This window comes from Acipenser ruthenus, chromosome 34 (assembly GCF_902713425.1).
Source record: "Acipenser ruthenus chromosome 34, fAciRut3.2 maternal haplotype, whole genome shotgun sequence".
Lineage (NCBI taxonomy): Eukaryota > Metazoa > Chordata > Actinopteri > Acipenseriformes > Acipenseridae > Acipenser > Acipenser ruthenus.
Window position 1 is genome coordinate 11,980,733 of NC_081222.1, and position 9,268 is coordinate 11,990,000.

Sequence of the window (9,268 nt, forward strand, 5' to 3'; positions counted from 1 at the left end):
ACCTAAATGCGCGTGTGTGAAACTGAACTTTGTGAACTCTCCTTGCACTCTGTTTTTCCTAGCAATATCAGCAGTGTGGAGTAGTGGTTAGGGCTCTGGACTCTTGAGCGGAGGGTCGTGGGTTCAATCCCAGGTGGGGGGACACTGCTGCTGTACCCTTGAGCAAGGTACTTTACCTAGATTGCTCCAGTAAAAACCCAACTGTATAAATGGGTAATTGTATGTAAAAATAATGTGATATCTTGTAACAATTGTAAGTCACCCTGGATAAGGGCTTCTGCTAAGAAATAAATAATAATAATATCTAAACGCTGTCAGTTTCTTGCTGGGAGTTTACATCGTTGTTCCAGACAGTGAACATCCATCTCTTCTACACGAGGTCATATGTGCCCCATTTTATTCTGGGTTCAAATCATCTCTGTTGATAACAGCACAGCTGTGACACGCATGTGAAGAAACGGTAGACAGGAGTGAATCACATACAGGCTGAGAAGGTTCCCATCTGTAACAGTGCTGCAAGATCACAAGCAGCTCCACTGCACTCTCTGTGAAGCTTTAGGGTAGCTCAGACTGGAGAATAGAAGGCTCTGTCGTTTCTTGTGTTTAGTTTATAAGGCGCACACTGGAAATGCTTCAAGTTACCGTACATCTCTGCTGGAGACGTCTCGCTCTACCTGTGCGCTAAGATCAAATGATGCGTCTAATATAAAATCCCTCAGTGTGGATCTAATACAGGCCAGCGTGCCTTTGTATATCCAGCATCTCATCCCTGCAACGCAATGTCTTCAAACAGAAAAACAGCCTCTTCACAACACCCTGTTAAATCACTCACTATTATAAATCTGACCAGGGGTTGCGAATCCTGTAAACATGATACCTGGTACTACTAGAGGTTAAAGGAAGCTCTCAGTTTGTATGCCTTTTTCTCTGGGTATCTGCTTTGCTTGTACTTCCTAGGGCAGTTCCCCTCAGCAGTGTCTTCTGGGTGATATTACTGGCTGAAAGCATGTCAGTCAGTCAGGGCAGCAGCTGATTGGTTACTGAAAGAAACCATTGAAAGGAAAGGGGGGAATTTCACTGGCTGAAACGACCCAAGCAAGTGCAACACTAACCGAAAATACGGCTTGCAAACAGAGATTTCATTAACCAAGTGTAGTACCGGAATTAAAAAAAAAACTGGAGATCTGAGAGTGATCTGGCGGATGAAAGAACATTGATCTTGGAGGCGATCAGCCCCACAGGAAAATAAAAAAAGGGGGTGGCATTGGATTCTTTGAATGCTCCAATACAGCACTGAGAAACTCCAAGAATGAGGGTGATCCGCTCCCCCCCCCCGTGAAAATGAAAGTGTGGAGCGTGCAGAAGTGGTTGCCGTGGGGATGGGTCACATGGTCTGACCTGCCTGTTTGCATGTCAGTGTTGCTTAACCTTCCCGCAGGTTTCACCTTCAAGGTGAGCTCTCTGTCAAACCAGTCCAGCTGCAATTCGAAGCACGCTGAAATGTTCCTGAAGCACGAGGGATTATCACACAGAGTGAGGCTTTGGGTGTTCTCTAGCTCTGACTCAGGAAAGAGGGGAGATGCCAGCTTCTGAACCAGGCGACAGAGTGCCACATTCTGCTTATATTATTATCATTTATTTCTTAGCAGATGCTCTTATCCAGGGTGACTTACACTTGTTACAAGATATCACATTATTTTTACACACAATTACCCATTTATACAGTTGGGTTTTTACTGGAGCAATCTAGGTAAAGTACCTTGCTCAAGGGTACAGCAGCAGTGTCCCACACCTGGGATTGAACCCACGACCCTCCGGTCAAGAGTCCACTACTCCACTACTATAGTATAAAGATATACTATAAATATCTGAAACTATTCTCCAAGACAACACTGATAATAGTTTACTTATATATTCAACAGAAGTAGAACATGGTTACATTTTAAGATATTAACAATAAAATGGTTTTAGCATCAAAAACGGTTTGTTTGTTTTTTTCTATTTGGTAAATAAAGAGCCTGAGTGGAAAAATGGGCAAGAAAACGGCCAGCCTCAGTAGTTCTGTAAATCATTGATGCTTTCTATACTCTGTGTGTCTTATCAGCAACCTAAAGAAAACACTTTGATTTTCTTCTAAATCAGAATGGGCTTTTCTAAGGTGAATAAAATGAAAAAAAAATAGGAGCAACTCTGAGATTCTAGGGAACCCTGAAAGTTATTTGTTGTGAAAGCAGAACTCTGTTTTTAAAACCGTGCACACAACATATACACGCGCGTTTGATTGAGAAATCGAACCAGGGACTGCGTTCGTGGGTATACACCAGTACATGCCTATAGGGCAGCAGTGTGGAGTAGTGGTTAGGGCTCTGGACTCTTGACCGGAGGGTCGTGGGTTCAATCCCAGGTGGGGGACACACTGCTGCTGTACCCTTGAGCAAGGTACTTTACCTAGATGGCTCCAGTAAAAACCCAACTGTATAAATGGGTAATTGTATGTAAAAATAATGTGATATCTTGTAACAATTGTAAGTCACCCTGGATAAGGACGTCTGCTAAGAAATAAATAAGATTTGTGCATTAACTAAATATTGCATCCCTTAGAAACTTTGTTTAACTTCTTTCACAAAAAAAACAATAGCTGGTTCTAAAAAATATTTTTGGATGTAATCCATTCCTAACGTGCCATGGGGCTCCCTGACTCTGTTATCAGCGCCGTGCCTCACAAATCGATCGCACTTCCTTCAAACAGAACATTCCTCTGATGCATTTTACACAGCCTTCCAGCAATGCATTCACCGCTGGTGTGTTTTTTCAGTCAGTTTTTATGAAGGAAAGCTTTTTTTTCAGAATATTAAACTTATTAAGAAAATATTAAAGCACGTCCTTTTCAAACAACTAGATTGTATCTTAAAATGTTTTTTTAATGTCTGTACATTAAAGAATCGTAGTAATTTCTAGATTAACAGATTATCAGTACAGATTCATCTGCTAAGCAAAATCACGATGCTCTGTTGTTGTTGACATTGAAAGCTTTTTTAATTGTCTGCAAGATATTTGTGGTTGAAGTATTTTTTTAAATGCATATGCTTTCTGTCACATTTTCAAATTTATTTTAACTACGGTTACCATGTGGCTCCAGATTAACCGGACGCTGTGAGACAGAATGGGATTTCAAACATGCCCCTAAATTGAAATAAATGAAGGTGTAAATGAACCATCCTTAGCTACAATTAAGAATGGTGCTTAAATACCTGCATGCGCGTCAAATAATTGTATTAAACTAAGAATGAATTGCAGCCAGTCGCTATTTTTTTCTGTTTGTTAAAATTCAATCGCCCATATTATTCTGCAAATACAATCGCATCATCATCTCGTTGCTCTATCGATAAATTAGCGATTCGTTCATTAAGATCTGATCAGAAGCAGCTGATCAGTGTGAATTGTTTGCTGCGCCCAAGCAATTCCACCACAGCAGGATTAATCTCAGCAAAGGTGGAGCTCATTTATACGTGAATTACTTTCAATTTAGGGGGAATTTTGAAATTCCGGTCTGTCTCAAAGCGTCCGGTTAATCTGGAGCCATATGGTAACCCTATTTTAACACACAATAATTCAATGAAACTGTTATTAACGATGAGGTCTCAAATGTGCAGTTTTGAAAGAAACACATGTTACAGCAAACTTGCATTCTCATTTTAAAACAGGACTCTGTTACCAGTCTGTTAACTGCTGTACTTCCTGGGTCATTTCACCCCAGCAGTGTCTCCTGGGTCAAAGCTTGTCAGTCAACAGGGGAAGCAGCCGATTGGTTAATAACAGGAAAGGGGAGGGAGCTTTATTTTACACTCTAGGTGATTTGACCCAGGAAGTGTAAGGCAGTCTAAAAACACAGCTTGCAAACAGAGACTTCTTTAGCCTAGTGTAGTACCAGATATCATTATTATTTATTTCTTAGCAGACAGCATCATCTTCTAAAATGAAAATACCTGTGTGCTTAAAACTTCAGTTTCCTTCAAAGCTGCCCATCTGAGAGCTGGCTAATCAATGGATGGGATTAGCAGAAAAAAAAACGTATGGAACTGTCCCATTCATTTTAATTTCAGAAAAACCAAAATCGCAAAGTTATATAAAGGGATGTCGGGCTATATTTTCAAAGCATTTAACCCAGTCTGTAATTAACTCCTTTTTTAATTTTATCAAACTGAAACCAAACAACACAGTGATATATTTCTCTTCAGCACCCTCGGTGCGTTTTGTGTCTCATTTTGAAACGTTAACGTGATTTTAATTAATTAGTTAATTAAAGGATGGAGGAAAGCCTGATGCTGGGGGCAGTATTGCCTGCGGGTGTGGGTTTAGATTTAGACATCTATCAATGTGAACGTTATGTATTGGAGAATATGTTTGTATAGAAAGTTTGCATGTATGTTCGTAAGAAAATGTATACAGATATTTATATTTAAGCATTTTATTTCTTTGAAATCCACAGCCAAGATATCAACCCCCACAGAGCTACAGCTGTGGCCAGTTCAAGGATTGAGACATCATTTTTTCCGTTAAGTATCTGGAAAACTACAAAGCTTGGGTGCAATTCAATATGTTAACGTAGCATTATTCAACAGGTTTCATTCGACCTTATGAAGCAGAATGAGTTCATTCTATAAGGTGATGATGCGACACTTTTGGCCCGAGCTGTAGAACCCTTTTCCTGTGTTTTTTAAGTTACAGATGCAAATCTGCTCCATGTAAATCATGACTTGTTTTTGAGCCAGACAGTAGCAAATACACACTTTCTATCAGCTTCATTTATATATTTCAACCTCTATGTTCCCCTATGGGAAATCGCAGACAAATGGCCCCCTTGATTGGAAAGGTATTACCCACAGAGGAAAAGTACATTAGATCTAGAAACAAAAACGCCGTCCCTCTTCCTTACTGAGAAGCTCCGCTACCTTTCTGTTTACAGATGAACCTCTGATCACATCTGTGTTAAAATGAACGAGTCTATATGGAGATAATATTTTTCTCATGGAACCCGTGTGTGCAGGTCATGTAAAACCTGTCTAATCTGGCCTTGCTCAGGACTAGAGAATTGTGCCGGATTACAGAGGTACTGTACAATCCTGTGTGTTTCTTTCAAGGCTGCGTATCTGAGACCAGCGCATGGTAGTAACGCAACAGGCCGTATTGATGGAATTACTGTGTCAGCTAAATTCACTTTAGGGTTGGCTTGTAATGGGAGCGTCTTTTCTTATGTAACAGATTATGACTAAATGAAAAACCACAATGCTATCTATAGCTGCTTTCATTTTCAACTATAGAAAAAAAACGGTTAGGTTAGCAGGTGTGCTTGAACCATGAGAAGATATGGTGAGATATAAATACCTTCCTTATTTTGTGTTTCCATTACTCACATAAGTCTGAGAGTAGATAACGTGGTGTGCAGGGGGAGTCACATGGTCAGGGGAGCACAGGGGTCCCCGAGGGTCTCTCCTGGTAAAGGCACGGCCGCGTGGTGCGCAGGGGGAGTCACACAGTCAGGGGAGCGCAGGGGTCCCCGAGGGTCTCTCCTGGTAAAGGCACGGCCGCATGGTGTTCAGGGGGGAGTCACACAGTCAGGGGAGCGCAGGGGTCCCCCAGGGTCTCTCCTGGTAAAGGCACGGCCGAGGTGGTGTGCAGGGGGAGAGTCACACAGTCAGGGGAGCGCAGAAATTAAGTGTCAAGTTCACCAACATTTAAAGAAAGAGCAAAGGTAACAGGATATTTCTGTTTACAATAGGCAGCAGGTATGTGTGTGTATTTTGTTTAGATTTTTGAACAGTGGGATTAGGGGTGGTGTTCTCTGCACAGCATGCCATCGTACACAAGATAAGATACACTGGAAATTTGGCAGATACTGTGATTGGCTGATTTCTGATATGTGATCCAGGCACATCTCCACTCTGGCACGCACTTGCCGATTCTTCCTGAGCAACATCCGAAGAATCCGACCCTTCCTCACCAACTACGCTACCCAGCTCCTGGTCCAGGCCCTGGTACTCTCCCGCCTAGACTACTGCAACTCCCTCCTGGCTGGCCTCCCTGCGTCCGCCACCCGTCCGCTCCAGCTCATCCAGAACTCTGCTGCCCGCCTGGTGTTCTCTCTGCCTCGCTTCGCCCACGCTACTCCACTACTCCGCTCGCTCCACTGGCTCCCGATCATCGCTCGCATCCAGTTCAAGACTCTTGTACTAGCCTACAGATGCCTTGACCAGACTGCACCCAGCTACCTCCAGACCCTCATCTCTCCCTACACCCCCACTCGACCTCTCCGCTCTGCCTGCACTAGAAGACTGGCTCTACCTCCGCTACGCTCCCCTGCCTCCAGAGCCCGCTCCTTCTCCACCCTTGCTCCGCAGTGGTGGAATGACCTTCCTACAGATGTCAGGACTGCCCAGTCCCTGACCACATTCCGGTGCCTCCTTAAGACTCACCTCTTCAAACAGCACCTGTAGAACTCCTCTGTTTGTATCCTGGGACACTATCACCCTTCATTTAAATGTGCTTTATTTTGCTCTTATCTGCCCCCTATTTTACTGCATTTAATCCTGTACTTCAGAATACTATAATCTGCCAAGTGTTTAACCTGTAGTATTTTGTATTTAATCATATCCTGATGTAACTATCACTATTATCTGCTGTATTATTGAATTGTGGTTTGTCACACTTGGTACTTTGCTTGAACAAAAGTTATTGTATTTCTTGCTCTTATTGTATTACTTGTATTGTAACACTTAATGTATTTGCTTACGATTGTAAGTCGCCCTGGATAAGGGCGTCTGCTAAGAAATAAATAATAATAATAATAATTTATAACAGCTGGTAACTGTTGGTAGCTTAAAGTAATCTCACCTAACAAAACACTTTCATGTCACGCAAATTCATCCATATGTAGGGCCCAGGCGTGCAGTTTCGGATTTCACAAACATGTGGTTTCATTCTAAAGCATGGGGTACTACAAAAAGTTAAAGAAAGTCTCAGTTTGCTAGCCTCCCTTTGCAGGAAGCCTGTTACACTTCCTGGGTGATTTCATCTCCGTAGTGCCTTCGGGGTTCAGAGCATGTTATTAGCTGAAAAGCATGTCAGTCAACCGGGGAAGCAGCTGGTTGGTTAAGGACAGGAAAGAAGCCGTTGAAGGGGCAGGAGGCAATTTCACCCTCCACGTGAAATGACCCTGAAAGGTCAACACTGTCTAAAAACAGGAGATTTCTTTAAGTGTCGTTTTATATTGTTTTAATGTTGAAAATGCATGTTTTCTAAAACAGATTTCGTTCAAAACCACACATTGGAGATCCATATAGTGAACGGCATTGAAAATGCATGGAATAATTGTATCAATTTCAAAGGGCTCTGTTTTCCACTATGCTGTTATGTTATGGTTCTATAATAACACTATCTGTATTTACAAGTGTTACATTTTTCTTTTACTCTTAAAATACATTTGTTTTTCATACTGCGTTCCCCATTAAGCTGGCATACAGAACGTCAATGAAGAGGCATATTCAACACAGCATTAATAAGGGGAAGTGGAAAATCTAGAGCATTGACTCTATCTACTTTCTGTGCCAGGTATCACTGAAATGGTTTCGAAACGTAATATCGAGCACAGTATCATTTCACAGATCTCCCAAACCAATACTGCATGCTCTGGAAAGCCGCCAAGCAAACACACTGCTAATGAAAATGTGAACCCACGCCACGATAAGGGAAGAGGACAAACGAAAAGGCATGAAGGGTAATGGCTGGGAAACGGCTTTTGAAATCTCACGCCTCGCGCTTTGCTGAGTTTGTATTATCCGTCTTGTACTCTGCCCTGCAAAAGATAACCAGTGGAAAGTGATTCTGCAGTGTGCCCAGTTTTCTTTTTTTTTAATATTATTATTATTTATTTCTTAGCAGACGCCCTTATCCAGGGCGACTTACAATTGTTACAAGATATCACATTATTTTTACATACAATTACCCATTTATACAGTTGGGTTTTTACTGGAGCAATCTAGGTAAAGTACCTTGCTCAAGGGTACAGCAGCAGTGTCCCCCACCTGGGATTGAACCCACGACCCTCCGGTCAAGAGTCCAGAGCCCTAACCACTACTCCACACTGCTGCCCGCCATAACACTGTCAATGAGGTGAGCAGCCAGGACCGCACTGATTATCATGCCTAAACATTTCTTTGCTTTACCATTAACTGTATTGTAATTCAACACCAAGGAATCCTGTGCACAGTACACCCAGTTCAAAAGTTTAAAAAAAAAAAAACCCTTTCTTGAGTTGAGGACTGGCTGCGTTCGTACATACTGGACTCCAGAATGTCACACCTAATGGAATTGCTTCCTTGACATACAGCTCGTATGTTTATGGCATGCGTTTCCAATGTGCTACCGGTATGTGACACGACACAGGGGGGCTAATTGTTAGGTAAGGAGAATACAGTGTCACTGAATTCTGTAACCGGACCAGGGAAGTTTGGGAGCCCTTTGTTTTACAGAGCACATCATAAAATAGAAATCAATTTAATGGATTTCCACGTTGATATTTCCAGATTCCTATGATGCAAGAATGGATGCCAGCTGCAAGTGATTTAACTTGCCATGGTTTTACAGCGCTGACGGAGATCTGCGTGCGAAACCTCTTTGCATTGTACAGTATATGCTGTATGAGGAAGATATTCAAATTAAATTAAACAGATCACAGGAAAACAAAAACTGTAAATATGTATCATCTTAAATTCAATGTAAAGCATTTTGATTTAAGATTACTTCACTATATATATATATATATATATATATATATATATACAGTGCAGTGAAAAAGTATTTGCCCCGTCTGATTTTCTGCATTTTTGCATATTTTTGACACTGAATGTTATCAGATCTTCAACCAAAACCTAATGTTAGATAAAAGGGACCCTGAGTGAACAAATAACACAAAAATTTGATACATATTTCATTTATTTATTAAAGAAAGTTATGCAACACCCAATGCCCCCGTGTGAAAAAGTAATCGCCCCACTTTTTTCCGGAGGTCTCCAGGAATTTCTTTTGTTCGTGGCATGATGTGCCTCTAGAACCTGTGTGCTGACAACTTCACTCTGATGGTAAGGGCCAAAGTTAGTCAGATTTATATTGGGCAGGGCTGGCCCAAATCAGGCCTGGTTGTTAACCAAAGTACTTAAACAGCTGACCCTAATTATCCCTTTAAATTGGGTTGAGTTAACTAGGGGGGTGT

The 9,268-nt window shown here is 41.7% G+C and overlaps 1 protein-coding gene across 1 annotated transcript in view; it reads left to right on the forward strand.

Moving 5' to 3' along the window:
* Positions 1–9,268, forward strand: part of LOC131705011 (Kruppel-like factor 1) — a 134,922-nt gene that overhangs the window by 92,086 nt on the left and 33,568 nt on the right. The window lies entirely within an intron of this gene.